This window comes from Lactuca virosa, chromosome 1, assembly GCF_052849685.1.
Source record: "Lactuca virosa cultivar CGN04683 chromosome 1, Lactuca_virosa_CGN04683_v6, whole genome shotgun sequence".
Lineage (NCBI taxonomy): Eukaryota > Viridiplantae > Streptophyta > Magnoliopsida > Asterales > Asteraceae > Lactuca > Lactuca virosa.
This window is the reverse complement of record NC_136426.1, coordinates 263,978,425-263,999,154: the sequence shown is the minus strand read 5'-3', so window position 1 is coordinate 263,999,154 and position 20,730 is coordinate 263,978,425. Positions and strand designations below refer to the sequence as shown.

At 47.2% G+C, this 20,730-nt stretch overlaps 59 non-coding genes across 59 annotated transcripts; all 59 read right to left on the bottom strand.

The window, feature by feature from the left end:
* Nucleotides 1-238: 238 nt before the first annotated feature.
* Nucleotides 239-357, bottom strand: LOC145155408 (5S ribosomal RNA). The gene has a single exon (XR_013735850.1). It is a non-coding gene; the product is annotated as a 5S ribosomal RNA (ribosomal RNA).
* Nucleotides 358-587: 230 nt separating this feature from the next.
* On the bottom strand, nucleotides 588-706 carry LOC145153323 (5S ribosomal RNA). Its single transcript, XR_013733839.1, has one exon. It is a non-coding gene; the product is annotated as a 5S ribosomal RNA (ribosomal RNA).
* Nucleotides 707-938: 232 nt separating this feature from the next.
* On the bottom strand, nucleotides 939-1,057 carry LOC145148023 (5S ribosomal RNA). The gene has a single exon (XR_013728924.1). It is a non-coding gene; the product is annotated as a 5S ribosomal RNA (ribosomal RNA).
* A 231-nt stretch (nucleotides 1,058-1,288) lies between these two features.
* Nucleotides 1,289-1,407, bottom strand: LOC145145310 (5S ribosomal RNA). The gene has a single exon (XR_013726289.1). It is a non-coding gene; the product is annotated as a 5S ribosomal RNA (ribosomal RNA).
* A 230-nt stretch (nucleotides 1,408-1,637) lies between these two features.
* On the bottom strand, nucleotides 1,638-1,756 carry LOC145152192 (5S ribosomal RNA). The gene has a single exon (XR_013732723.1). It is a non-coding gene; the product is annotated as a 5S ribosomal RNA (ribosomal RNA).
* Nucleotides 1,757-1,986: 230 nt separating this feature from the next.
* LOC145152191 (5S ribosomal RNA) lies at nucleotides 1,987-2,105 on the bottom strand. The gene has a single exon (XR_013732722.1). It is a non-coding gene; the product is annotated as a 5S ribosomal RNA (ribosomal RNA).
* Nucleotides 2,106-2,337: 232 nt separating this feature from the next.
* On the bottom strand, nucleotides 2,338-2,456 carry LOC145148202 (5S ribosomal RNA). The gene has a single exon (XR_013729098.1). It is a non-coding gene; the product is annotated as a 5S ribosomal RNA (ribosomal RNA).
* Nucleotides 2,457-2,687: 231 nt separating this feature from the next.
* Nucleotides 2,688-2,806, bottom strand: LOC145145309 (5S ribosomal RNA). The gene has a single exon (XR_013726288.1). It is a non-coding gene; the product is annotated as a 5S ribosomal RNA (ribosomal RNA).
* A 231-nt stretch (nucleotides 2,807-3,037) lies between these two features.
* LOC145152190 (5S ribosomal RNA) lies at nucleotides 3,038-3,156 on the bottom strand. Its single transcript, XR_013732721.1, has one exon. It is a non-coding gene; the product is annotated as a 5S ribosomal RNA (ribosomal RNA).
* A 230-nt stretch (nucleotides 3,157-3,386) lies between these two features.
* Nucleotides 3,387-3,505, bottom strand: LOC145154871 (5S ribosomal RNA). Its single transcript, XR_013735340.1, has one exon. It is a non-coding gene; the product is annotated as a 5S ribosomal RNA (ribosomal RNA).
* Nucleotides 3,506-3,740: 235 nt separating this feature from the next.
* Nucleotides 3,741-3,859, bottom strand: LOC145155406 (5S ribosomal RNA). The gene has a single exon (XR_013735848.1). It is a non-coding gene; the product is annotated as a 5S ribosomal RNA (ribosomal RNA).
* A 230-nt stretch (nucleotides 3,860-4,089) lies between these two features.
* LOC145153322 (5S ribosomal RNA) lies at nucleotides 4,090-4,208 on the bottom strand. Its single transcript, XR_013733838.1, has one exon. It is a non-coding gene; the product is annotated as a 5S ribosomal RNA (ribosomal RNA).
* Nucleotides 4,209-4,433: 225 nt separating this feature from the next.
* Nucleotides 4,434-4,552, bottom strand: LOC145152189 (5S ribosomal RNA). Its single transcript, XR_013732720.1, has one exon. It is a non-coding gene; the product is annotated as a 5S ribosomal RNA (ribosomal RNA).
* A 229-nt stretch (nucleotides 4,553-4,781) lies between these two features.
* On the bottom strand, nucleotides 4,782-4,900 carry LOC145147067 (5S ribosomal RNA). Its single transcript, XR_013727983.1, has one exon. It is a non-coding gene; the product is annotated as a 5S ribosomal RNA (ribosomal RNA).
* Nucleotides 4,901-5,130: 230 nt separating this feature from the next.
* Nucleotides 5,131-5,249, bottom strand: LOC145140481 (5S ribosomal RNA). The gene has a single exon (XR_013722183.1). It is a non-coding gene; the product is annotated as a 5S ribosomal RNA (ribosomal RNA).
* A 232-nt stretch (nucleotides 5,250-5,481) lies between these two features.
* LOC145144094 (5S ribosomal RNA) lies at nucleotides 5,482-5,600 on the bottom strand. The gene has a single exon (XR_013725113.1). It is a non-coding gene; the product is annotated as a 5S ribosomal RNA (ribosomal RNA).
* A 230-nt stretch (nucleotides 5,601-5,830) lies between these two features.
* On the bottom strand, nucleotides 5,831-5,949 carry LOC145152187 (5S ribosomal RNA). The gene has a single exon (XR_013732719.1). It is a non-coding gene; the product is annotated as a 5S ribosomal RNA (ribosomal RNA).
* Nucleotides 5,950-6,179: 230 nt separating this feature from the next.
* Nucleotides 6,180-6,298, bottom strand: LOC145135001 (5S ribosomal RNA). Its single transcript, XR_013719486.1, has one exon. It is a non-coding gene; the product is annotated as a 5S ribosomal RNA (ribosomal RNA).
* Nucleotides 6,299-6,527: 229 nt separating this feature from the next.
* On the bottom strand, nucleotides 6,528-6,646 carry LOC145152186 (5S ribosomal RNA). The gene has a single exon (XR_013732718.1). It is a non-coding gene; the product is annotated as a 5S ribosomal RNA (ribosomal RNA).
* A 231-nt stretch (nucleotides 6,647-6,877) lies between these two features.
* LOC145154001 (5S ribosomal RNA) lies at nucleotides 6,878-6,996 on the bottom strand. Its single transcript, XR_013734488.1, has one exon. It is a non-coding gene; the product is annotated as a 5S ribosomal RNA (ribosomal RNA).
* Nucleotides 6,997-7,233: 237 nt separating this feature from the next.
* LOC145146729 (5S ribosomal RNA) lies at nucleotides 7,234-7,352 on the bottom strand. The gene has a single exon (XR_013727659.1). It is a non-coding gene; the product is annotated as a 5S ribosomal RNA (ribosomal RNA).
* A 230-nt stretch (nucleotides 7,353-7,582) lies between these two features.
* On the bottom strand, nucleotides 7,583-7,701 carry LOC145144498 (5S ribosomal RNA). Its single transcript, XR_013725507.1, has one exon. It is a non-coding gene; the product is annotated as a 5S ribosomal RNA (ribosomal RNA).
* A 231-nt stretch (nucleotides 7,702-7,932) lies between these two features.
* On the bottom strand, nucleotides 7,933-8,051 carry LOC145143737 (5S ribosomal RNA). The gene has a single exon (XR_013724767.1). It is a non-coding gene; the product is annotated as a 5S ribosomal RNA (ribosomal RNA).
* A 232-nt stretch (nucleotides 8,052-8,283) lies between these two features.
* Nucleotides 8,284-8,402, bottom strand: LOC145152184 (5S ribosomal RNA). The gene has a single exon (XR_013732716.1). It is a non-coding gene; the product is annotated as a 5S ribosomal RNA (ribosomal RNA).
* A 237-nt stretch (nucleotides 8,403-8,639) lies between these two features.
* LOC145144497 (5S ribosomal RNA) lies at nucleotides 8,640-8,758 on the bottom strand. The gene has a single exon (XR_013725506.1). It is a non-coding gene; the product is annotated as a 5S ribosomal RNA (ribosomal RNA).
* Nucleotides 8,759-8,989: 231 nt separating this feature from the next.
* Nucleotides 8,990-9,108, bottom strand: LOC145152183 (5S ribosomal RNA). Its single transcript, XR_013732715.1, has one exon. It is a non-coding gene; the product is annotated as a 5S ribosomal RNA (ribosomal RNA).
* A 230-nt stretch (nucleotides 9,109-9,338) lies between these two features.
* LOC145146226 (5S ribosomal RNA) lies at nucleotides 9,339-9,457 on the bottom strand. The gene has a single exon (XR_013727169.1). It is a non-coding gene; the product is annotated as a 5S ribosomal RNA (ribosomal RNA).
* Nucleotides 9,458-9,688: 231 nt separating this feature from the next.
* Nucleotides 9,689-9,807, bottom strand: LOC145140358 (5S ribosomal RNA). The gene has a single exon (XR_013722146.1). It is a non-coding gene; the product is annotated as a 5S ribosomal RNA (ribosomal RNA).
* Nucleotides 9,808-10,036: 229 nt separating this feature from the next.
* Nucleotides 10,037-10,155, bottom strand: LOC145152182 (5S ribosomal RNA). Its single transcript, XR_013732714.1, has one exon. It is a non-coding gene; the product is annotated as a 5S ribosomal RNA (ribosomal RNA).
* Nucleotides 10,156-10,384: 229 nt separating this feature from the next.
* LOC145152181 (5S ribosomal RNA) lies at nucleotides 10,385-10,503 on the bottom strand. The gene has a single exon (XR_013732713.1). It is a non-coding gene; the product is annotated as a 5S ribosomal RNA (ribosomal RNA).
* A 230-nt stretch (nucleotides 10,504-10,733) lies between these two features.
* Nucleotides 10,734-10,852, bottom strand: LOC145155123 (5S ribosomal RNA). Its single transcript, XR_013735579.1, has one exon. It is a non-coding gene; the product is annotated as a 5S ribosomal RNA (ribosomal RNA).
* Nucleotides 10,853-11,083: 231 nt separating this feature from the next.
* LOC145152180 (5S ribosomal RNA) lies at nucleotides 11,084-11,202 on the bottom strand. Its single transcript, XR_013732712.1, has one exon. It is a non-coding gene; the product is annotated as a 5S ribosomal RNA (ribosomal RNA).
* A 237-nt stretch (nucleotides 11,203-11,439) lies between these two features.
* On the bottom strand, nucleotides 11,440-11,558 carry LOC145144496 (5S ribosomal RNA). The gene has a single exon (XR_013725505.1). It is a non-coding gene; the product is annotated as a 5S ribosomal RNA (ribosomal RNA).
* A 231-nt stretch (nucleotides 11,559-11,789) lies between these two features.
* On the bottom strand, nucleotides 11,790-11,908 carry LOC145152179 (5S ribosomal RNA). The gene has a single exon (XR_013732711.1). It is a non-coding gene; the product is annotated as a 5S ribosomal RNA (ribosomal RNA).
* A 230-nt stretch (nucleotides 11,909-12,138) lies between these two features.
* On the bottom strand, nucleotides 12,139-12,257 carry LOC145146225 (5S ribosomal RNA). The gene has a single exon (XR_013727168.1). It is a non-coding gene; the product is annotated as a 5S ribosomal RNA (ribosomal RNA).
* Nucleotides 12,258-12,488: 231 nt separating this feature from the next.
* On the bottom strand, nucleotides 12,489-12,607 carry LOC145152178 (5S ribosomal RNA). The gene has a single exon (XR_013732710.1). It is a non-coding gene; the product is annotated as a 5S ribosomal RNA (ribosomal RNA).
* A 229-nt stretch (nucleotides 12,608-12,836) lies between these two features.
* LOC145152177 (5S ribosomal RNA) lies at nucleotides 12,837-12,955 on the bottom strand. Its single transcript, XR_013732709.1, has one exon. It is a non-coding gene; the product is annotated as a 5S ribosomal RNA (ribosomal RNA).
* A 229-nt stretch (nucleotides 12,956-13,184) lies between these two features.
* Nucleotides 13,185-13,303, bottom strand: LOC145152176 (5S ribosomal RNA). The gene has a single exon (XR_013732708.1). It is a non-coding gene; the product is annotated as a 5S ribosomal RNA (ribosomal RNA).
* Nucleotides 13,304-13,533: 230 nt separating this feature from the next.
* LOC145155122 (5S ribosomal RNA) lies at nucleotides 13,534-13,652 on the bottom strand. Its single transcript, XR_013735578.1, has one exon. It is a non-coding gene; the product is annotated as a 5S ribosomal RNA (ribosomal RNA).
* A 231-nt stretch (nucleotides 13,653-13,883) lies between these two features.
* Nucleotides 13,884-14,002, bottom strand: LOC145152175 (5S ribosomal RNA). Its single transcript, XR_013732707.1, has one exon. It is a non-coding gene; the product is annotated as a 5S ribosomal RNA (ribosomal RNA).
* Nucleotides 14,003-14,234: 232 nt separating this feature from the next.
* LOC145145889 (5S ribosomal RNA) lies at nucleotides 14,235-14,352 on the bottom strand. Its single transcript, XR_013726841.1, has one exon. It is a non-coding gene; the product is annotated as a 5S ribosomal RNA (ribosomal RNA).
* Nucleotides 14,353-14,581: 229 nt separating this feature from the next.
* On the bottom strand, nucleotides 14,582-14,700 carry LOC145152173 (5S ribosomal RNA). Its single transcript, XR_013732705.1, has one exon. It is a non-coding gene; the product is annotated as a 5S ribosomal RNA (ribosomal RNA).
* Nucleotides 14,701-14,929: 229 nt separating this feature from the next.
* Nucleotides 14,930-15,048, bottom strand: LOC145152172 (5S ribosomal RNA). The gene has a single exon (XR_013732704.1). It is a non-coding gene; the product is annotated as a 5S ribosomal RNA (ribosomal RNA).
* Nucleotides 15,049-15,278: 230 nt separating this feature from the next.
* On the bottom strand, nucleotides 15,279-15,397 carry LOC145155121 (5S ribosomal RNA). The gene has a single exon (XR_013735577.1). It is a non-coding gene; the product is annotated as a 5S ribosomal RNA (ribosomal RNA).
* Nucleotides 15,398-15,628: 231 nt separating this feature from the next.
* LOC145152171 (5S ribosomal RNA) lies at nucleotides 15,629-15,747 on the bottom strand. Its single transcript, XR_013732703.1, has one exon. It is a non-coding gene; the product is annotated as a 5S ribosomal RNA (ribosomal RNA).
* A 231-nt stretch (nucleotides 15,748-15,978) lies between these two features.
* On the bottom strand, nucleotides 15,979-16,097 carry LOC145155120 (5S ribosomal RNA). Its single transcript, XR_013735576.1, has one exon. It is a non-coding gene; the product is annotated as a 5S ribosomal RNA (ribosomal RNA).
* A 236-nt stretch (nucleotides 16,098-16,333) lies between these two features.
* On the bottom strand, nucleotides 16,334-16,452 carry LOC145144495 (5S ribosomal RNA). Its single transcript, XR_013725504.1, has one exon. It is a non-coding gene; the product is annotated as a 5S ribosomal RNA (ribosomal RNA).
* A 230-nt stretch (nucleotides 16,453-16,682) lies between these two features.
* Nucleotides 16,683-16,801, bottom strand: LOC145154882 (5S ribosomal RNA). Its single transcript, XR_013735351.1, has one exon. It is a non-coding gene; the product is annotated as a 5S ribosomal RNA (ribosomal RNA).
* Nucleotides 16,802-17,031: 230 nt separating this feature from the next.
* On the bottom strand, nucleotides 17,032-17,150 carry LOC145152170 (5S ribosomal RNA). Its single transcript, XR_013732702.1, has one exon. It is a non-coding gene; the product is annotated as a 5S ribosomal RNA (ribosomal RNA).
* Nucleotides 17,151-17,381: 231 nt separating this feature from the next.
* LOC145155810 (5S ribosomal RNA) lies at nucleotides 17,382-17,500 on the bottom strand. Its single transcript, XR_013736238.1, has one exon. It is a non-coding gene; the product is annotated as a 5S ribosomal RNA (ribosomal RNA).
* Nucleotides 17,501-17,738: 238 nt separating this feature from the next.
* Nucleotides 17,739-17,857, bottom strand: LOC145152169 (5S ribosomal RNA). Its single transcript, XR_013732701.1, has one exon. It is a non-coding gene; the product is annotated as a 5S ribosomal RNA (ribosomal RNA).
* Nucleotides 17,858-18,086: 229 nt separating this feature from the next.
* Nucleotides 18,087-18,205, bottom strand: LOC145152168 (5S ribosomal RNA). The gene has a single exon (XR_013732700.1). It is a non-coding gene; the product is annotated as a 5S ribosomal RNA (ribosomal RNA).
* A 229-nt stretch (nucleotides 18,206-18,434) lies between these two features.
* Nucleotides 18,435-18,553, bottom strand: LOC145152167 (5S ribosomal RNA). Its single transcript, XR_013732699.1, has one exon. It is a non-coding gene; the product is annotated as a 5S ribosomal RNA (ribosomal RNA).
* Nucleotides 18,554-18,783: 230 nt separating this feature from the next.
* Nucleotides 18,784-18,902, bottom strand: LOC145155119 (5S ribosomal RNA). The gene has a single exon (XR_013735575.1). It is a non-coding gene; the product is annotated as a 5S ribosomal RNA (ribosomal RNA).
* A 231-nt stretch (nucleotides 18,903-19,133) lies between these two features.
* On the bottom strand, nucleotides 19,134-19,252 carry LOC145153688 (5S ribosomal RNA). Its single transcript, XR_013734183.1, has one exon. It is a non-coding gene; the product is annotated as a 5S ribosomal RNA (ribosomal RNA).
* Nucleotides 19,253-19,483: 231 nt separating this feature from the next.
* On the bottom strand, nucleotides 19,484-19,602 carry LOC145152166 (5S ribosomal RNA). The gene has a single exon (XR_013732698.1). It is a non-coding gene; the product is annotated as a 5S ribosomal RNA (ribosomal RNA).
* Nucleotides 19,603-19,831: 229 nt separating this feature from the next.
* On the bottom strand, nucleotides 19,832-19,950 carry LOC145152165 (5S ribosomal RNA). The gene has a single exon (XR_013732697.1). It is a non-coding gene; the product is annotated as a 5S ribosomal RNA (ribosomal RNA).
* Nucleotides 19,951-20,179: 229 nt separating this feature from the next.
* LOC145152164 (5S ribosomal RNA) lies at nucleotides 20,180-20,298 on the bottom strand. Its single transcript, XR_013732696.1, has one exon. It is a non-coding gene; the product is annotated as a 5S ribosomal RNA (ribosomal RNA).
* Nucleotides 20,299-20,528: 230 nt separating this feature from the next.
* On the bottom strand, nucleotides 20,529-20,647 carry LOC145155118 (5S ribosomal RNA). Its single transcript, XR_013735574.1, has one exon. It is a non-coding gene; the product is annotated as a 5S ribosomal RNA (ribosomal RNA).
* Nucleotides 20,648-20,730: the final 83 nt, after the last annotated feature.

Here is a 20,730-nt window from a genome sequence, read left to right as displayed (position 1 = left end):
GAAATACTATCCATGCTTATTGCTTTTATGTCTTAAAAGACGCAGAACCTCCTTTGTTTTCCTACGCGAGGCGTGGGACCCACGAGACCGATCGGGTCCGTTCCAAAAATACGAAAACCATGAACCATGAACCATGAAGCGGAGGCCACCCGAGCATAGAAATAGCAAGAAAGAAAAAAAAAAAAAAAAAAAAAACGCACGTAAAATCTAAAAAAACGCAAACGGGCAACGAAAAAGGGGGTTGCAACACGAGGACTTCCCAGGGGGTCACCCATCCTAGTACTACTCTCGCCCAAGCACGCTTAACTGCGGAGTTCTGATGGGATCCGGTGCATTAGTGCTGGTATGATCGCACCCGAAATACTATCCATGCTTATTGCTTTTATGTCTTAAAAGACGCAGAACCTCCTTTGTTTTCGTACGCGAGGCGTGGGACCCACGAGACCGATCGGCTCCGTTCCAAAAATACGAAAACCATCAACCATGAAGCGGAGGCCACCCGAGCATAGAAACAGCAAGAAAGAAAAAAAAACAAAAAAAAAACAGCACGTAAAATCTAAAAAAAACGCAAACGGGCAACGAAAAAAGGGGTGCAACACGAGGACTTCCCACGGGGTCACCCATCCTAGTACTACTCTCGCCCAAGCACGCTTAACTGCGGAGTTCTGATGGGATCCGGTGCATTAGTGCTGGTATGATCGCACCCGAAATACTATCCATGCTTATTGCTTTTATGTCTTAAAAGACGCAGAACCTCCTTTGTTTTCGTAAGCGAGGCGTGGGACCCACGTGACCGATCGGCTCCGTTCCAAAAATACGAAAACCATGAACCATGAAGCGGAGGCCACCCGAGCATAGAAATAGCAAGAAAGAAAAAAAAAACAAAAAAAAAAACCGCACGTAAAATCTAAAAAAACGCAAACGGGCAACGAAAAAGGGGGGTGCAACACGAGGACTTACCAGGGGGTCACCCATCCTAGTACTACTCTCGCCCAAGCACGCTTAATTGCGGAGTTCTGATGGGATCCGGTGCATTAGTGCTGGTATGATCGCACCCGAAATACTATCCATGCTTATTGCTTTTATGTCTTAAAAGACGCAGAACCTCCTTTGTTTTCGTAAGCGAGGCGTGGGACCCACGTGACCGATCGGCTCCGTTCCAAAAATAAGAAAACCATGAACCATGAAGCGGAGGCCACCCGAGCATAGAAATAGCAAGAAAGAAAAAAAAACAAAAAAAAAACCGCACGTAAAATCTAAAAAAAACGCAAACGGGCAACGAAAAAGGGGGGTGCAACACGAGGACTTCCCAGGGGGTCACCCATCCTAGTACTACTCTCGCCCAAGCACGCTTAACTGCGGAGTTCTGATGGGATCTGATGCATTAGTGCTGGTATGATCGCACCCGAAATATTATCCATGCTTATTGCTTTTATGTCTTAAAAGACGCAGAACCTCCTTTGTTTTCGTACGCGAGGCGTGGGACCCACGTGACCGATCGGCTCCGTTCCAAAAATACGAAAACCATGAACCATGAAGCGGAGGCCACCCGAGCATAGAAACAGCAAGAAAGAAACAAAAACAAAAAAAAAACAGCACGTAAAATCTAAAAAAAACGCAAACGGGCAACGAAAAAGGGGGTGCAACACGAGGACTTCCCAGGGGGTCACCCATCCTAGTACTACTCTCGCCCAAGCACGCTTAACTGCGGAGTTCTGATGGGATCCGGTGCATTAGTGCTGGTATGATCGCACCCGAAATACTATTCATGATTATTGCTTTTATGTCTTAAAAGACGCAGAACCTCCTTTGTTTTCGTACGCGAGGCGTGGGACCCACGAGACCGATCAGCTCCGTTCCAAAAATACGAAAACCATGAACCATGAAGCGGAGGCCACCCGAGCATAGAAATAGCAAGAAAGAAAAAAAAAACAAAAAAAAAACTGCACGTAAAATCTAAAAAAACGCAAACGGGCAACGAAAAAGGGGGTGCAACACGAGGACTTCCCAGGGGGTCACCCATCCTAGTACTACTCTCGCCCAAGCACGCTTAACTGCGGAGTTCTGATGGGATCCGGTGCATTAGTGCTGGTATGATCGCACCCGAAATACTATCCATGCTTATTGCTTTTATGTCTTAAAAGACGCAGAACCTCCTTTGTTTTCGTAAGCGAGGCGTGGGACCCACGTGACCGATCGGCTCCGTTCCAAAAATACGAAAACCATGAACCATGAAGCGGAGGCCACCCGAGCATAGAAATAGCAAGAAAGAAAAAAAAAACAAAAAAAAAAACCGCACGTAAAATCTAAAAAAACGCAAACGGGCAACGAAAAAGGGGGGTGCAACACGAGGAATTACCAGGGGGTCACCCATCCTAGTACTACTCTCGCCCAAGCACGCTTAATTGCGGAGTTCTGATGGGATCCGGTGCATTAGTGCTGGTATGATCGCACCCGAAATACTATCCATGCTTATTGCTTTTATGTCTTAAAAGACGCAGAACCTCCTTTGTTTTCGTAAGCGAGGCGTGGGACCCACGTGACCGATCGGCTCCGTTCCAAAAATAAGAAAACCATGAACCATGAAGCGGAGGCCACCCGAGCATAGAAATAGCAAGAAAGAAAAAAAAACAAAAAAAAAACCGCACGTAAAATCTAAAAAAAACGCAAACGGGCAACGAAAAAGGGGGGTGCAACACGAGGACTTCCCAGGGGGTCACCCATCCTAGTACTACTCTCGCCCAAGCACGCTTAACTGCGGAGTTCTGATGGGATCTGATGCATTAGTGCTGGTATGATCGCACCCGAAATATTATCCATGCTTATTGCTTTTATGTATTAAAAGACGCAGAACCTCCTTTGTTTTCGTACGCGAGGCGTGGGACCCACGTGACCGATCGGCTCCGTTCCAAAAATACGAAAACCATGAACCATGAAGCGGAGGCCACCCGAGCATAGAAACAGCAAGAAAGAAACAAAAACAAAAAAAAAAACAGCACGTAAAATCTAAAAAAAACGCAAACGGGCAACGAAAAAGGGGGTGCAACACGAGGACTTCCCAGGGGGTCACCCATCCTAGTACTACTCTCGCCCAAGCACGCTTAACTGCGGAGTTCTGATGGGATCCGGTGCATTAGTGCTGGTATGATCGCACCCGAAATACTATTCATGATTATTGCTTTTATGTCTTAAAAGACGCAGAACCTCCTTTGTTTTCGTACGCGAGGCGTGGGACCCACGAGACCGATCAGCTCCGTTCCAAAAATACGAAAACCATGAACCATGAAGCGGAGGCCACCCGAGCATAGAAATAGCAAGAAAGAAAAAAAAAACAAAAAAAAAACTGCACGTAAAATCTAAAAAAACGCAAACGGGCAACGAAAAAAGGGGTGCAACACGAGGACTTCCCAGGGGGTCACCCATCCTAGTACTACTCTCGCCCAAGCACGCTTAACTGCGGAGTTCTGATGGGATCCGGTGCATTAGTGCTGGTATGAACGCACCCGAAATACTATCCATGCTTATTGCTTTTATGTCTTAAAAGACGCAGAACCTCCTTTGTTTTCCTACGCGAGGCGTGGGACCCACGAGACCGATCGGGTCCGTTCCAAAAATACGAAAACCATGAACCATGAACCATGAAGCGGAGGCCACCCGAGCATAGAAATAGCAAGAAAGAAAAAAAAACAAAAAAAACCGCACGTAAAATCTAAAAAAACGCAAACGGGCAACGAAAAAGGGGGTTGCAACACGAGGACTTCCCAGGGGGTCACCCATCCTAGTACTACTCTCGCCCAAGCACGCTTAACTGCGGAGTTCTGATGGGATCCGGTGCATTAGTGCTGGTATGATCGCACCCGAAATACTATCCATGCTTATTGCTTTTATGTCTTAAAAGACGCAGAACCTCCTTTGTTTTCGTACGCGAGGCGTGGGACCCACGAGACCGATCGGCTCCGTTCCAAAAATACGAAAACCATCAACCATGAAGCGGAGGCCACCCGAGCATAGAAACAGCAAGAAAGAAAAAAAAACAAAAAAAAAACAGCACGTAAAATCTAAAAAAAACGCAAACGGGCAACGAAAAAAGGGGTGCAACACGAGGACTTCCCACGGGGTCACCCATCCTAGTACTACTCTCGCCCAAGCACGCTTAACTGCGGAGTTCTGATGGGATCCGGTGCATTAGTGCTGGTATGATCGCACCCGAAATACTATCCATGCTTATTGCTTTTATGTCTTAAAAGACGCAGAACCTACTTTGTTTTCGTACGCGAGGCGTGGGACCCACGAGACCGATCGGCTCCGTTCCAAAAATACGAAAACCATGAACCATGAACCATGAAGCGGAGGCCACCCGAGCATAGAAATAGCAAGAAAGAAAAAAAAACAAAAAAAAAACAAAAAAAAAACGCAAACGGGCAACGAAAAAAGGGGTGCAACACGAGGACTTCCCAGGGGGTCACCCATCCTAGTACTACTCTCGCCCAAGCACGCTTAACTGCGGAGTTCTGATGGGATCCGGTGCATTAGTGCTGGTATGATCGCACCCGAAATACTATCCATGCTTATTGCTTTTATGTCTTAAAAGACGCAGAACCTCCTTTGTTTTCGTACGCGAGGCGTGGGACCCACGAGACCGATCGGATCCGTTCCAAAAATACGAAAACCATGAACCATGAAGCGGAGGCCACCCGAGCATAGAAATAGCAAGAAAGAAAAAAAAACAAAAAAAAAACCCCACGTAAAATCTAAAAAAACGCAAACGGGCAACGAAAAAAGGGGTGCAACACGAGGACTTCCCAGGGGGTCACCCATCATAGTACTACTCTCGCCCAAGCACGCTTAACTGCGAAGTTCTGATGGGATCCGGTGCATTAGTGCTGGTATGATCACACCTGAAATACTATCCATGCTTATTGCTTTTATGTCTTAAAAGACGCAGAACCTCCTTTGTTTTCGTACGCGAGGCGTAGGACCCACGAGACCGATCGGCTCCGTTCCAAAAATACGAAAACCATGAACCATGAAGCGGAGGCCACCCGAGCATAGAAATAGCAAGAAAGAAAAAAAAACAAAAAAAAAACCGCACGTAAAATCTAAAAAATCGCAAACGGGCAACGAAAAAGGGGGGTGCAACACGAGGACTTCCCAGGGGGTCACCCATCCTAGTACTACTCTTGCCCAAGCACGCTTAGCTGCGGAGTTCTGATGGGATCCGGTGCATTAGTGCTGGTATGATCGCACCCAAAATACTATCCATGCTTATTGCTTTTATGTCTTAAAAGACGCAGAACATCCTTTGTTTTCGTACGCGAGGCGTGGGACCCACGTGACCGATCGGCTCCGTTGCAAAAATACGAAAACCATGAACCATGAAGCGGAGGCCACCCGAGCATAGAAATAGCAAGAAAGAAAAAAAAAACAAAAAAAAAAACCGCACGTAAAATCTAAAAAAACGCAAACGGGCAACGAAAAAGGGGGGTGCAACACGAGGACTTCCCAGGGGGTCACCCATCCTAGTACTACTCTCGCCCATGCATGCTTAACTGCGGAGTTCTGATGGGATCCGGTGCATTAGTGCTGGTATGATCGCACCCGAAATACTATCCATGCTTATTGCTTTTATGTCTTAAAAGACGCAGAACCTCCTTTGTTTTCGTAAGCGAGGCGTGGGACCCACGTGACCGATCGGCTCCGTTCCAAAAATACGAAAACCATGAACTATGAAGCGGAGGCCACCCGAGCATAGAAATAGCAAGAAAGAAAAAAAAACAAAAAAAAACCGCACGTAAAATCTAAAAAAAAAGCAAACAGGCAACGAAAAAGGGGGGTGCAACACGAGGACTTCCCAGGGGGTCACCCATCCTAGTACTACTCTCGCCCAAGCACGCTTAACTGCGGAGTTCTGATGGGATCCGGTGCATTAGTGCTGGTATGATCGCACCCGAAATACTATCCATGCTTATTGCTTTTATGTCTTAAAAGACGCAGAACCTCCATTGTTTTCGTACGCGAGGCGTGGGACCCACGTGACCGATCGGCTCCGTTGAAAAAATACGAAAACCATGAACCATGAAGCGGAGGCCACCCGAGCATAGAAATAGCAAGAAAGAAAAAAAAACAAAAAAAAAACCGCACGTAAAATCTAAAAAAACGCAAACGGGCAACGGAAAAGGGGGGTGCAACACGAGGACTTCCCAGGGGGTCACCCATCCTAGTACTACTCTCGCCCAAGCACGCTTAACTGCGGAGTTCTGATGGGATCCGATGCATTAGTGCCGGTATGATCGCACCCGAAATACTATCCGTGCTTATTGCTTTTATGTCTTAAAAGACGCAGAACCTCCTTTGTTTTCGTACGCGAGGCGTGGGACCCACGTGCCTGATCGGCTCCGTTCCAAAAATACGAAAACCATGAACCATGAAGCGGAGGCCACCCGAGCATAGAAACAGCAAGAAAGAAACAAAAAAAAAAAAAACAGCACGTAAAATCTAAAAAAAACGCAAACGGGCAACGAAAAAGGGGGGTGCAACACGAGGACTTCCCAGGGGGTCACCCATCCTAGTACTACTCTCGCCCAAGCACGCTTAACTGCGGAGTTCTGATGGGATCCGGTGCATTAGTGCTGGTATGATCGCACCCGAAATACTATTCATGATTATTGCTTTTATGTCTTAAAAGACGCAGAACCTCCTTTGTTTTCGTACGCGAGGCGTGGGACCCACGAGACCGGTCGGCTCCGTTCCAAAAATACGAAAACAATGAACCATAAAGCGGAGGCCACCCGAGCATAGAAATAGCAAGAAAGAAAAAAAAAACAAAAAAAAAAACTGCACGTAAAATCTAAAAAAACGCAAACGGGCAACGAAAAAAGGGGTGCAACACGAGGACTTCCCAGGGGGTCACCCATCCTAGTACTACTCTCGCCCAAGCACGCTTAACTGCGGAGTTCTGATGGGATCCGGTGCATTAGTGCTGGTATGATCACACCCGAAATATTATCCACGCTTATTGCTTTTATGTCTTAAAACACGCAGAACCTCCTTTGTTTTCCTACGCGAGGCGTGGGACCCACGAGACCGATCGGGTCCGTTCCAAAAATACGAAAACCATGAACCATGAACCATGAAGCGGAGGCCACCCGAGCATAGAAATAGCAAGAAAGAAAAAAAAAACAAAAAAAAAACCGCACGTAAAATCTAAAAAAACGCAAACGGGCAACGAAAAAAGGGGTGCAACACGAGGACTTCCCAGGGGGTCACCCATCCTAGTACAACTCTCGCCCAAGCACGCTTAACTGCGGACTTCTGATGGGATCCGGTGCATTAGTGCCGGTATGATCGCACCCGAAATATTATCCATGCTTATTGCTTTTATGTCTTAAAAGACGCAGAACCTCCTTTGTTTTCGTACGCGAGGCGTGGGACCCACGAGACCGATCGGCTCCGTTCCAAAAATACGAAAACCATGTACCATGAAGCGGAGGCCTCCCGAGCATAGAAATAGCAAGAAAGAAAAAAAAACAAAAAAAAAACCGCACGTAAAATCTAAAAAAACGCAAACGGGCAACGGAAAAGGGGGGTGCAACACGAGGACTTCCCAGGGGGTCACCCATCCTAGTACTACTCTCGCCCAAGCACGCTTAACTGCGGACTTCTGATGGGATCCGGTGCATTAGTGCCGGTATGATCGCACCCGAAATACTATCCATGCTTATTGCTTTTATGTCTTAAAAGACGCAGAACCTCCTTTGTTTTCGTAAGCGAGGCGTGGGACCCACGTGACCGATCGGCTCCGTTCCAAAAATACGAAAACCATGAACCATGAAGCGGAGGCTACCCGAGCATAGAAACAGCAAGAAAGAAACAAAAACAAAAAAAAAACAGCACGTAAAATCTAAAAAAAACGCAAACGGGCAACGAAAAAGGGGGGTGCAACACGAGGACTTCCCAGGGGGTCACCCATCCTAGTACTACTCTCGCCCAAGCACGCTTAACTGCGGAGTTTTGATGGGATCCGGTGCATTAGTGCTGGTATGATCGCACCCGAAATACTATTCATGATTATTGCTTTTATGTCTTAAAAGACGCAGAACCTCCTTTGTTTTCGTACGCGAGGCGTGGGACCCACGAGACCGATCGGCTCCGTTCCAAAAATACGAAAACCATGAACCATGAAGCGGAGGCCACCCGAGCATAGAAATAGCAAGAAAGAAAAAAAAAAACAAAAAAAAAAACTGCACGTAAAATCTAAAAAAACGCAAACGGGCAACGAAAAAAGGGGTGCAACACGAGGACTTCCCAGGGGGTCACCCATCCTAGTACTACTCTCGCCCAAGCACGCTTAACTGCGGAGTTCTGATGGGATCCGGTGCATTAGTGCTGGTATGATCGCACCCGAAATACTATCCATGCTTATTGCTTTTATGTCTTAAAAGACGCAGAACCTCCTTTGTTTTCCTACGCGAGGCGTGGGACCCACGAGACCGATCGGCTCCGTTCCAAAAATACGAAAACCATGAACCATGAACCATGAAGCGGAGGCCACCCGAGCATAGAAATAGCAAGAATGAAAAAAAAAACAAAAAAAAAACCGCACGTAAAATCTAAAAAAACGCAAACGGGCAACGAAAAAAGGGGTGCAACACGAGGACTTCCCAGGGGGTCACCCATCCTAGTACTACTCTCGCCCAAGCACGCTTAACTGCGGACTTCTGATGGGATCCGGTGCATTAGTGCCGGTATGATCGCACCCGAAATATTATCCATGCTTATTGCTTTTATGTCTTAAAAGACGCAGAACCTCCTTTGTTTTCGTACGCGAGGCGTGGGACCCACGAGACCGATCGGCTCCGTTCCAAAAATACGAAAACCATGTACCATGAAGCGGAGGCCACCCGAGCATAGAAATAGCAAGAAAGAAAAAAAAAACAAAAAAAAAACCGCACGTAAAATCTAAAAAAACGCAAACGGGCAACGAAAAAGGGGGGTGCAACACGAGGACTTCCCAGGGGGTCACCCATCCTAGTACTACTCTCGCCCAAGCACGCTTAACTGCGGAGTTCTGATGGGATCCGGTGCATTAGTGCTGGTATGATCGCACCCGAAATACTATCCATGCTTATTGCTTTTATGTTTTAAAAGACGCAGAACCTCCTTTGTTTTCGTAAGCGAGGCGTGGGACCCACGTGACCGATCGGCTCCGTTCCAAAAATACGAAAACCATGAACCATGAAGCGGAGGCCACCCGAGCATAGAAATAGCAAGAAAGAAAAAAAAACAAAAAAAAACCGCACGTAAAATCTAAAAAAAACGCAAACAGGCAACGAAAAAGGGGGGTGCAACACGAGGACTTCCCAGGGGGTCAACCATCCTAGTACTACTCTCGCCCAAGCACGCTTAACTGCGGAGTTCTGATGGGATCCGGTGCATTACTGCTGGTATGATCGCACCCGAAATACTATCCATGCTTATTGCTTTTATGTCTTAAAAGACGCAGAACATCCTTTGTTTTCGTACGCGAGGCGTGGGACCCACGTGACCGATCGGCTTCGTTGCATAAATACGAAAACCATGAACCATGAAGCGGAGGCCACCCGAGCATAGAAATAGCAAGAAAGAAAAAAAAAACAAAAAAAAAACCGCACGTAAAATCTAAAAAAACGCAAACGGGCAACGAAAAAGGGGGGTGCAACACGAGGACTTCCCAGGGGGTCACCCATCCTAGTACTACTCTCGCCCAAGCACGCTTAATTGCGGAGTTCTGATGGGATCCGGTGCATTAGTGCTGGTATGATCGCACCCGAAATACTATCCATGCTTATTGCTTTTATGTCTTAAAAGACGCAGAACCTCCTTTGTTTTCGTAAGCGAGGCGTGGGACCCACGTGACCGATCGGCTCCGTTCCAAAAATACGAAAACCATGAACCATGAAGCGGAGGCCACCCGAGCATAGAAATAGCAAGAAAGAAAAAAAACAAAAAAAAACGCCACGTAAAATCTAAAAAAAACGCAAAGAGGCAACGAAAAAGGGGGGTGCAACACGAGGACTTCCCAGGGGGTCACCCATCCTAGTACTACTCTCGCCCAAGCACGCTTAACTGCGGAGTTCTGATGGGATCCGGTGCATTAGTGCTGGTATGATCGCACCCGAAATACTATCCATGCTTATTGCTTTTATATCTTAAAAGACGCAGAACCTCCTTTGTTTTCGTACGCGAGGCGTGGGACCCACGTGACCGATCGGCTCCGTTGCAAAAATACGAAAACCATGAACCATGTAGCGGAGGCCACCCGAGCATAGAAATAGCAAGAAAGAAAAAAAAACAAAAAAAAACCGCACGTAAAATCTAAAAAAACGCAAACGGGCAACGAAAAAGGGGGGTGCAACACGAGGACTTCCCAGGGGGTCACCCATCCTAGTACTACTCTCGCCCAAGCACGCTTAACTGCGGAGTTCTGATGGGATCCGGTGCATTAGTGCTGGTATGATCGCACCCGAAATACTATCCGTGCTTATTGCTTTTATGTCTTAAAAGACGCAGAACCTCCTTTGTTTTCGTACGCGAGGCGTGGGACCCACGTGACCGATCGGCTCCGTTCCAAAAATACGAAAACCATCAACCATGAAGCGGAGGCCACCCGAGCATAGAAACAGCAAGAAAGAAACAAAAACAAAAAAAAACCGCACGTAAAATCTAAAAAAAACGCAAACGGGCAACGAAAAAGTGGGGTGCAACACGAGGACTTCCCAGGGGGTCACCCATCCTAGTACTACTCTCGCCCAAGCACGCTTAACTGCAGAGTTCTGATGGGATCCGGTGCATTAGTGCTGGTATGATCGCACCCGAAATACTATCCATGCTTATTGCTTTTATGTCTTAAAAGACGCAGAACCTCCTTTGTTTTCGTACGCGAGGCGTGGGACCCACGAGACCGATCGGCTCCGTTCCAAAAATACGAAAACCATGAACCATGAAGCGGAGGCCACCCGAGCATAGAAATAGCAAGAAAGAAAAAAAAAACAAAAAAAAAAACTGCACGTAAAATCTAAAAAAACGCAAACGGGCAACGAAAAAAGGGGTGCAACACGAGGACTTCCCAGGGGGTCACCCATCCTAGTACTACTCTCGCCCAAGCACGCTTAACTGCGGAGTTCTGATGGGATCCGGTGCATTAGTGCTGGTATGATCGCACCCGAAATACTATCCATGCTTATTGCTTTTATGTCTTAAAAGACGCAGAACCTCCTTTGTTTTCCTACGCGAGGCGTGGGACCCACGAGACCGATCGGCTCCGTTCCAAAAATACGAAAACCATGAACCATGAACCATGAAGCGGAGGCCACCCGAGCATAGAAATAGCAAGAATGAAAAAAAAAACAAAAAAAAAACCGCACGTAAAATCTAAAAAAACGCAAACGGGCAACGAAAAAAGGGGTGCAACACGAGGACTTCCCAGGGGGTCACCCATCCTAGTACTACTCTCGCCCAAGCACGCTTAACTGCGGACTTCTGATGGGATCCGGTGCATTAGTGCCGGTATGATCGCACCCGAAATATTATCCATGCTTATTGCTTTTATGTCTTAAAAGACGCAGAACCTCCTTTGTTTTCGTACGCGAGGCGTGGGACCCACGAGACCGATCGGCTCCGTTCCAAAAATACGAAAACCATGTACCATGAAGCGGAGGCCACCCGAGCATAGAAATAGCAAGAAAGAAAAAAAAAACAAAAAAAAAACCGCACGTAAAATCTAAAAAAACGCAAACGGGCAACGAAAAAGGGGGGTGCAACACGAGGACTTCCCAGGGGGTCACCCATCCTAGTACTACTCTCGCCCAAGCACGCTTAACTGCGGAGTTCTGATGGGATCCGGTGCATTAGTGCTGGTATGATCGCACCCGAAATACTATCCATGCTTATTGCTTTTATGTTTTAAAAGACGCAGAACCTCCTTTGTTTTCGTAAGCGAGGCGTGGGACCCACGTGACCGATCGGCTCCGTTCCAAAAATACGAAAACCATGAACCATGAAGCGGAGGCCACCCGAGCATAGAAATAGCAAGAAAGAAAAAAAAACAAAAAAAAACCGCACGTAAAATCTAAAAAAAACGCAAACAGGCAACGAAAAAGGGGGGTGCAACACGAGGACTTCCCAGGGGGTCAACCATCCTAGTACTACTCTCGCCCAAGCACGCTTAACTGCGGAGTTCTGATGGGATCCGGTGCATTACTGCTGGTATGATCGCACCCGAAATACTATCCATGCTTATTGCTTTTATGTCTTAAAAGACGCAGAACATCCTTTGTTTTCGTACGCGAGGCGTGGGACCCACGTGACCGATCGGCTTCGTTGCATAAATACGAAAACCATGAACCATGAAGCGGAGGCCACCCGAGCATAGAAATAGCAAGAAAGAAAAAAAAAACAAAAAAAAAACCGCACGTAAAATCTAAAAAAACGCAAACGGGCAACGAAAAAGGGGGGTGCAACACGAGGACTTCCCAGGGGGTCACCCATCCTAGTACTACTCTCGCCCAAGCACGCTTAACTGCGGAGTTCTGATGGGATCCGGTGCATTAGTGCTGGTATGATCGCACCCGAAATACTATCCATGCTTATTGCTTTTATGTCTTAAAAGACGCAGAACCTCCTTTGTTTTCGTAAGCGAGGCGTGGGACCCACGTGACCGATCGGCTCCGTTCCAAAAATACGAAAACCATGAACCATGAAGCGGAGGCCACCCGAGCATAGAAATAGCAAGAAAGAAAAAAAACAAAAAAAAACGCCACGTAAAATCTAAAAAAAACGCAAAGAGGCAACGAAAAAGGGGGGTGCAACACGAGGACTTCCCAGGGGGTCACCCATCCTAGTACTACTCTCGCCCAAGCACGCTTAACTGCGGAGTTCTGATGGGATCCGGTGCATTAGTGCTGGTATGATCGCACCCGAAATACTATCCATGCTTATTGCTTTTATATCTTAAAAGACGCAGAACCTCCTTTGTTTTCGTACGCGAGGCGTGGGACCCACGTGACCGATCGGCTCCGTTGCAAAAATACGAAAACCATGAACCATGTAGCGGAGGCCACCCGAGCATAGAAATAGCAAGAAAGAAAAAAAAACAAAAAAAAACCGCACGTAAAATCTAAAAAAACGCAAACGGGCAACGAAAAAGGGGGGTGCAACACGAGGACTTCCCAGGGGGTCACCCATCCTAGTACTACTCTCGCCCAAGCACGCTTAACTGCGGAGTTCTGATGGGATCCGGTGCATTAGTGCTGGTATGATCGCACCCGAAATACTATCCGTGCTTATTGCTTTTATGTCTTAAAAGACGCAGAACCTCCTTTGTTTTCGTACGCGAGGCGTGGGACCCACGTGACCGATCGGCTCCGTTCCAAAAATACGAAAACCATCAACCATGAAGCGGAGGCCACCCGAGCATAGAAACAGCAAGAAAGAAACAAAAACAAAAAAAAACCGCACGTAAAATCTAAAAAAAACGCAAACGGGCAACGAAAAAGTGGGGTGCAACACGAGGACTTCCCAGGGGGTCACCCATCCTAGTACTACTCTCGCCCAAGCACGCTTAACTGCAGAGTTCTGATGGGATCCGGTGCATTAGTGCTGGTATGATCGCACCCGAAATACTATCCATGCTTATTGCTTTTATGTCTTAAAAGACGCAGAACCTCCTTTGTTTTCGTACGCGAGGCGTGGGACCCACGAGACCGATCGGCTCCGTTCCAAAAATACGAAAACCATGAACCATGAAGCGGATGCCACCCGAGCATAGAAATAGCAAGAAAGAAAAAAAAACAAAAAAAAAAAACTGCACGTAAAATCTAAAAAAACGCAAACGGGCAACGAAAAAAGGGGTGCAACACGAGGACTTCCCAGGGGGTCACCCATCCTAGTACTACTCTCGCCCAAGCACGCTTAACTGCGGAGTTCTGATGGGATCCGGTGCATTAGTGCTGGTATGATCGCACCCGAAATACTATCCATGCTTATTGCTTTTATGTCTTAAAAGACGCAGAACCTCCTTTGTTTTCGTACGCGAGGCGTGGGACCCACGAGACCGATCGGCTTCGTTGCATAAATACGAAAACCATGAACCATGAAGCGGAGGCCACCCGAGCATAGAAATAGCAAGAAAGAAAAAAAAAAACAAAAAAAAAACCGCACGTAAAATCTAAAAAAACGCAAACGGGCAACGAAAAAGGGGGGTGCAACACGAGGACTTCCCAGGGGGCACCCATCCTAGTACTACTCTCGCCCAAGCACGCTTAACTGCGGAGTTCTGATGGGATCCGGTGCATTAGTGCTGGTATGATCGCACCCGAAATACTATCCATGCTTATTGCTTTTATGTCTTAAAAGACGCAGAACCTCCTTTGTTTTCGTAAGCGAGGCGTGGGACCCACGTGACCGATCGGCTCCGTTCCAAAAATACGAAAACCATGAACCATGAAGCGGAGGCCACCCGAGCATAGAAATAGCAAGAAAGAAAAAAAACAAAAAAAAACGCCACGTAAAATCTAAAAAAAACGCAAAGAGGCAACGAAAAAGGGGGGTGCAACACGAGGACTTCCCAGGGGGTCACCCATCCTAGTACTACTCTCGCCCAAGCACGCTTAACTGCGGAGTTCTGATGGGATCCGGTGCATTAGTGCTGGTATGATCGCACCCGAAATACTATCCATGCTTATTGCTTTTATATCTTAAAAGACGCAGAACCTCCTTTGTTTTCGTACGCGAGGCGTGGGACCCACGTGACCGATCGGCTCCGTTGCAAAAATACGAAAACCATGAACCATGTAGCGGAGGCCACCCGAGCATAGAAATAGCAAGAAAGAAAAAAAAACAAAAAAAAACCGCACGTAAAATCTAAAAAAACGCAAACGGGCAACGAAAAAGGGGGGTGCAACACGAGGACTTCCCAGGGGGTCACCCATCCTAGTACTACTCTCGCCCAAGCACGCTTAACTGCGGAGTTCTGATGGGATCCGGTGCATTAGTGCTGGTATGATCGCACCCGAAATACTATCCGTGCTTATTGCTTTTATGTCTTAAAAGACGCAGAACCTCCTTTGTTTTCGTACGCGAGGCGTGGGACCCACGTGACCGATCGGCTCCGTTCCAAAAATACGAAAACCATCAACCATGAAGCGGAGGCCACCCGAGCATAGAAACAGCAAGAAAGAAACAAAAACAAAAAAAAACCGCACGTAAAATCTAAAAAAAACGCAAACGGGCAACGAAAAAGTGGGGTGCAACACGAGGACTTCCCAGGGGGTCACCCATCCTAGTACTACTCTCGCCCAAGCACGCTTAACTGCAGAGTTCTGATGGGATCCGGTGCATTAGTGCTGGTATGATCGCACCCGAAATACTATCCATGCTTATTGCTTTTATGTCTTAAAAGACGCAGAACCTCCTTTGTTTTCGTACGCGAGGCGTGGGACCCACGAGACCGATCGGCTCCGTTCCAAAAATACGAAAACCATGAACCATGAAGCGGATGCCACCCGAGCATAGAAATAGCAAGAAAGAAAAAAAAACAAAAAAAAAAAACTGCACGTAAAATCTAAAAAAACGCAAACGGGCAACGAAAAAAGGGGTGCAACACGAGGACTTCCCAGGGGGTCACCCATCCTAGTACTACTCTCGCCCAAGCACGCTTAACTGCGGAGTTCTGATGGGATCCGGTGCATTAGTGCTGGTATGATCGCACCCGAAATACTATCCATGCTTATTGCTTTTATGTCTTAAAAGACGCAGAACCTCCTTTGTTTTCGTACGCGAGGCGTGGGACCCACGAGACCGATCGGCTCCGTTCCAAAAATACGAAAACCATGAACCATGAAGCGGAGGCCACCCGAGCATAGAAATAGCAAGAAAGAAAAAAAAAACAAAAAAAAAAACTGCACGTAAAATCTAAAAAAACGCAAACGGGCAACGAAAAAAGGGGTGCAACACGAGGACTTCCCAGGGGGTCACCCATCCTAGTACTACTCTCGCCCAAGCACGCTTAACTGCAGAGTTCTGATGGGATCCGGTGCATTAGTGCTGGTATGATCGCACCCGAAATACTATCCATGCTTATTGCTTTTATGTCTTAAAAGACGCAGAACCTCCTTTGTTTTCCTACGCGAGGCGTGGGACCCACGAGACCGATCGGGTCCGTTCTAAAAATACGAAAACCATGAACCATGAACCATGAAGCGGAGGCCACCCGAGCATAGAAATAGCAAGAAAGAAAAAAAAACAAAAAAAAAACCGCACGTAAAATCTAAAAAAACGCAAACGGGCAACGAAAAAAGGGGTGCAACACGAGGACTTCCCAGGGGGTCACCCATCCTAGTACTACTCTCGCCCAAGCACGCTTAACTGCGGACTTCTGATGGGATCCGGTGCATTAGTGCCGGTATGATCGCACCCGAAATATTATCCATGCTTATTGCTTTTATGTCTTAAAAGACGCAGAACCTCCTTTGTTTTCGTACGCGAGGCGTGGGACCCACGAGACCGATCGGCTCCGTTCCAAAAATACGAAAACCATGTACCATGAAGCGGAGGCCACCCGAGCATAGAAATAGCAAGAAAGAAAAAAAAACAAAAAAAAAACCGCACGTAAAATCTAAAAAAACGCAAACGGGCAACGGAAAAGGGGGGTGCAACACAAGGACTTCTCAGGGGGTCACCCATCCTAGTACTACTCTCGCCCAAGCACGCTTAACTGCGGAGTTCTGATGGGATCCGGTGCATTAGTGCTGGTATGATCGCACCCGAAATACTATCCATGCTTATTGCTTTTATGTCTTAAAAGACGCAGAACCTCCTTTGTTTTCGTACGCGAGGCGTGGGACCCACGTGACCGATCGGCTCCGTTCCAAAAATACGAAAACCATGAACAATGAAGCGGAGGCTACCCGAGCATAGAAACAGCAAGAAAGAAACAAAAACAAAAAAAAACAGCACGTAAAATCTAAAAAAAACGCAAACGGGCAACGAAAAAGGGGGGTGCAACACGAGGACTTCCCAGGGGGTCACCCATCCTAGTACTACTCTCGCCCAAGCACGCTTAACTGCGGAGTTCTGATGGGATCCGGTGCATTAGTGCTGGTATGATCGCACCCGAAATACTATTCTTGATTATTGCTTTTATGTCTTAAAAGACGCAGAACCTCCTTTGTTTTCGTACGCGAGGCGTGGGACCCACGAGACCGATCGGCTCCGTTCCAAAAATACGAAAACCATGAACCATGAAGCGGAGGCCACCCGAGCATAGAAATAGCAAGAAAGAAAAAAAAAACAAAAAAAAAAACTGCACGTAAAATCTAAAAAAACGCAAACGGGCAACGAAAAAAGGGGTGCAACACGAGGACTTCCCAGGGGGTCACCCATCCTAGTACTACTCTCGCCCAAGCACGCTTACCTGCGGAGTTCTGATGGGATCCGGTGCATTAGTGCTGGTATGATCGCACCCGAAATACTATCCATGCTTATTGCTTTTATGTCTTAAAAGACGCAGAACCTCCTTTGTTTTCCTACGCGAGGCGTGGGACCCACGAGACCGATCGGGTCCGTTCCAAAAATACGAAAACCATGAACCATGAACCATGAAGCGGAGGCCACCCGAGCATAGAAATAGCAAGAAAGAAAAAAAAAACAAAAAAAAAACCGCACGTAAAATCTAAAAAAACGCAAACGGGCAACGAAAAAGGGGGGTGCAACACGAGGACTTCCCAGGGGGTCACCCATCCTAGTACTACTCTCGCCCAAGCACGCTTAACTGCGGAGTTCTGATGGGATCCGGTGCATTAGTGCTGGTATGATCGCACCCGAAATACTATCCATGCTTATTGCTTTTATGTCTTAAAAGACGCAGAACCTCCTTTGTTTTCGTAAGCGAGGCGTGGGACCCACGTGACCGATCGGCTCCGTTCCAAAAATACGAAAACCATGAACCATGAAGCGGAGGCCACCCGAGCATAGAAATAGCAAGAAAGAAAAAAAACAAAAAAAAACGCCACGTAAAATCTAAAAAAAACGCAAAGAGGCAACGAAAAAGGGGGGTGCAACACGAGGACTTCCCAGGGGGTCACCCATCCTAGTACTACTCTCGCCCAAGCACGCTTAACTGCGGAGTTCTGATGGGATCCGGTGCATTAGTGCTGGTATGATCGCACCCGAAATACTATCCATGCTTATTGCTTTTATATCTTAAAAGACGCAGAACCTCCTTTGTTTTCGTACGCGAGGCGTGGGACCCACGTGACCGATCGGCTCCGTTGCAAAAATACGAAAACCATGAACCATGTAGCGGAGGCCACCCGAGCATAGAAATAGCAAGAAAGAAAAAAAAACAAAAAAAAACCGCACGTAAAATCTAAAAAAACGCAAACGGGCAACGAAAAAGGGGGGTGCAACACGAGGACTTCCCAGGGGGTCACCCATCCTAGTACTACTCTCGCCCAAGCACGCTTAACTGCGGAGTTCTGATGGGATCCGGTGCATTAGTGCTGGTATGATCGCACCCGAAATACTATCCGTGCTTATTGCTTTTATGTCTTAAAAGACGCAGAACCTCCTTTGTTTTCGTACGCGAGGCGTGGGACCCACGTGACCGATCGGCTCCGTTCCAAAAATACGAAAACCATCAACCATGAAGCGGAGGCCACCCGAGCATAGAAACAGCAAGAAAGAAACAAAAACAAAAAAAAACCGCACGTAAAATCTAAAAAAAACGCAAACGGGCAACGAAAAAGTGGGGTGCAACACGAGGACTTCCCAGGGGGTCACCCATCCTAGTACTACTCTCGCCCAAGCACGCTTAACTGCAGAGTTCTGATGGGATCCGGTGCATTAGTGCTGGTATGATCGCACCCGAAATACTATCCATGCTTATTGCTTTTATGTCTTAAAAGACGCAGAACCTCCTTTGTTTTCGTACGCGAGGCGTGGGACCCACGAGACCGATCGGCTCCGTTCCAAAAATACGAAAACCATGAACCATGAAGCGGATGCCACCCGAGCATAGAAATAGCAAGAAAGAAAAAAAAACAAAAAAAAAAAACTGCACGTAAAATCTAAAAAAACGCAAACGGGCAACGAAAAAAGGGGTGCAACACGAGGACTTCCCAGGGGGTCACCCATCTTAGTACTACTCTCGCCCAAGCACGCTTAACTGCGGAGTTCTGATGGGATCCGGTGCATTAGTGCTGGTATGATCGCACCCGAAATACTATCCATGCTTATTGCTTTTATGTCTTAAAAGACGCAGAACCTCCTTTGTTTTCGTACGCGAGGCGTGGGACCCACGAGACCGATCGGCTTCGTTGCATAAATACGAAAACCATGAACCATGAAGCGGAGGCCACCCGAGCATAGAAATAGCAAGAAAGAAAAAAAAAACAAAAAAAAAACCGCACGTAAAATCTAAAAAAACGCAAACGGGCAACGAAAAAGGGGGGTGCAACACGAGGACTTCCCAGGGGGTCACCCATCCTAGTACTACTCTCGCCCAAGCACGCTTAACTGCGGAGTTCTGATGGGATCCGGTGCATTAGTGCTGGTATGATCGCACCCGAAATACTATCCATGCTTATTGCTTTTATGTCTTAAAAGACGCAGAACCTCCTTTGTTTTCGTAAGCGAGGCGTGGGACCCACGTGACCGATCGGCTCCGTTCCAAAAATACGAAAACCATGAACCATGAAGCGGAGGCCACCCGAGCATAGAAATAGCAAGAAAGAAAAAAAACAAAAAAAAACGCCACGTAAAATCTAAAAAAAACGCAAAGAGGCAACGAAAAAGGGGGGTGCAACACGAGGACTTCCCAGGGGGTCACCCATCCTAGTACTACTCTCGCCCAAGCACGCTTAACTGCGGAGTTCTGATGGGATCCGGTGCATTAGTGCTGGTATGATCGCACCCGAAATACTATCCATGCTTATTGCTTTTATATCTTAAAAGACGCAGAACCTCCTTTGTTTTCGTACGCGAGGCGTGGGACCCACGTGACCGATCGGCTCCGTTGCAAAAATACGAAAACCATGAACCATGTAGCGGAGGCCACCCGAGCATAGAAATAGCAAGAAAGAAAAAAAAACAAAAAAAAACCGCACGTAAAATCTAAAAAAACGCAAACGGGCAACGAAAAAGGGGGGTGCAACACGAGGACTTCCCAGGGGGTCACCCATCCTAGTACTACTCTCGCCCAAGCACGCTTAACTGCGGAGTTCTGATGGGATCCGGTGCATTAGTGCTGGTATGATCGCACCCGAAATACTATCCGTGCTTATTGCTTTTATGTCTTAAAAGACGCAGAACCTCCTTTGTTTTCGTACGCGAGGCGTGGGACCCACGTGACCGATCGGCTCCGTTCCAAAAATACGAAAACCATCAACCATGAAGCGGAGGCCACCCGAGCATAGAAACAGCAAGAAAGAAACAAAAACAAAAAAAAACCGCACGTAAAATCTAAAAAAAACGCAAACGGGCAACGAAAAAGTGGGGTGCAACACGAGGACTTCCCAGGGGGTCACCCATCCTAGTACTACTCTCGCCCAAGCACGCTTAACTGCAGAGTTCTGATGGGATCCGGTGCATTAGTGCTGGTATGATCGCACCCGAAATACTATCCATGCTTATTGCTTTTATGTCTTAAAAGACGCAGAACCTCCTTTGTTTTCGTACGCGAGGCGTGGGACCCAC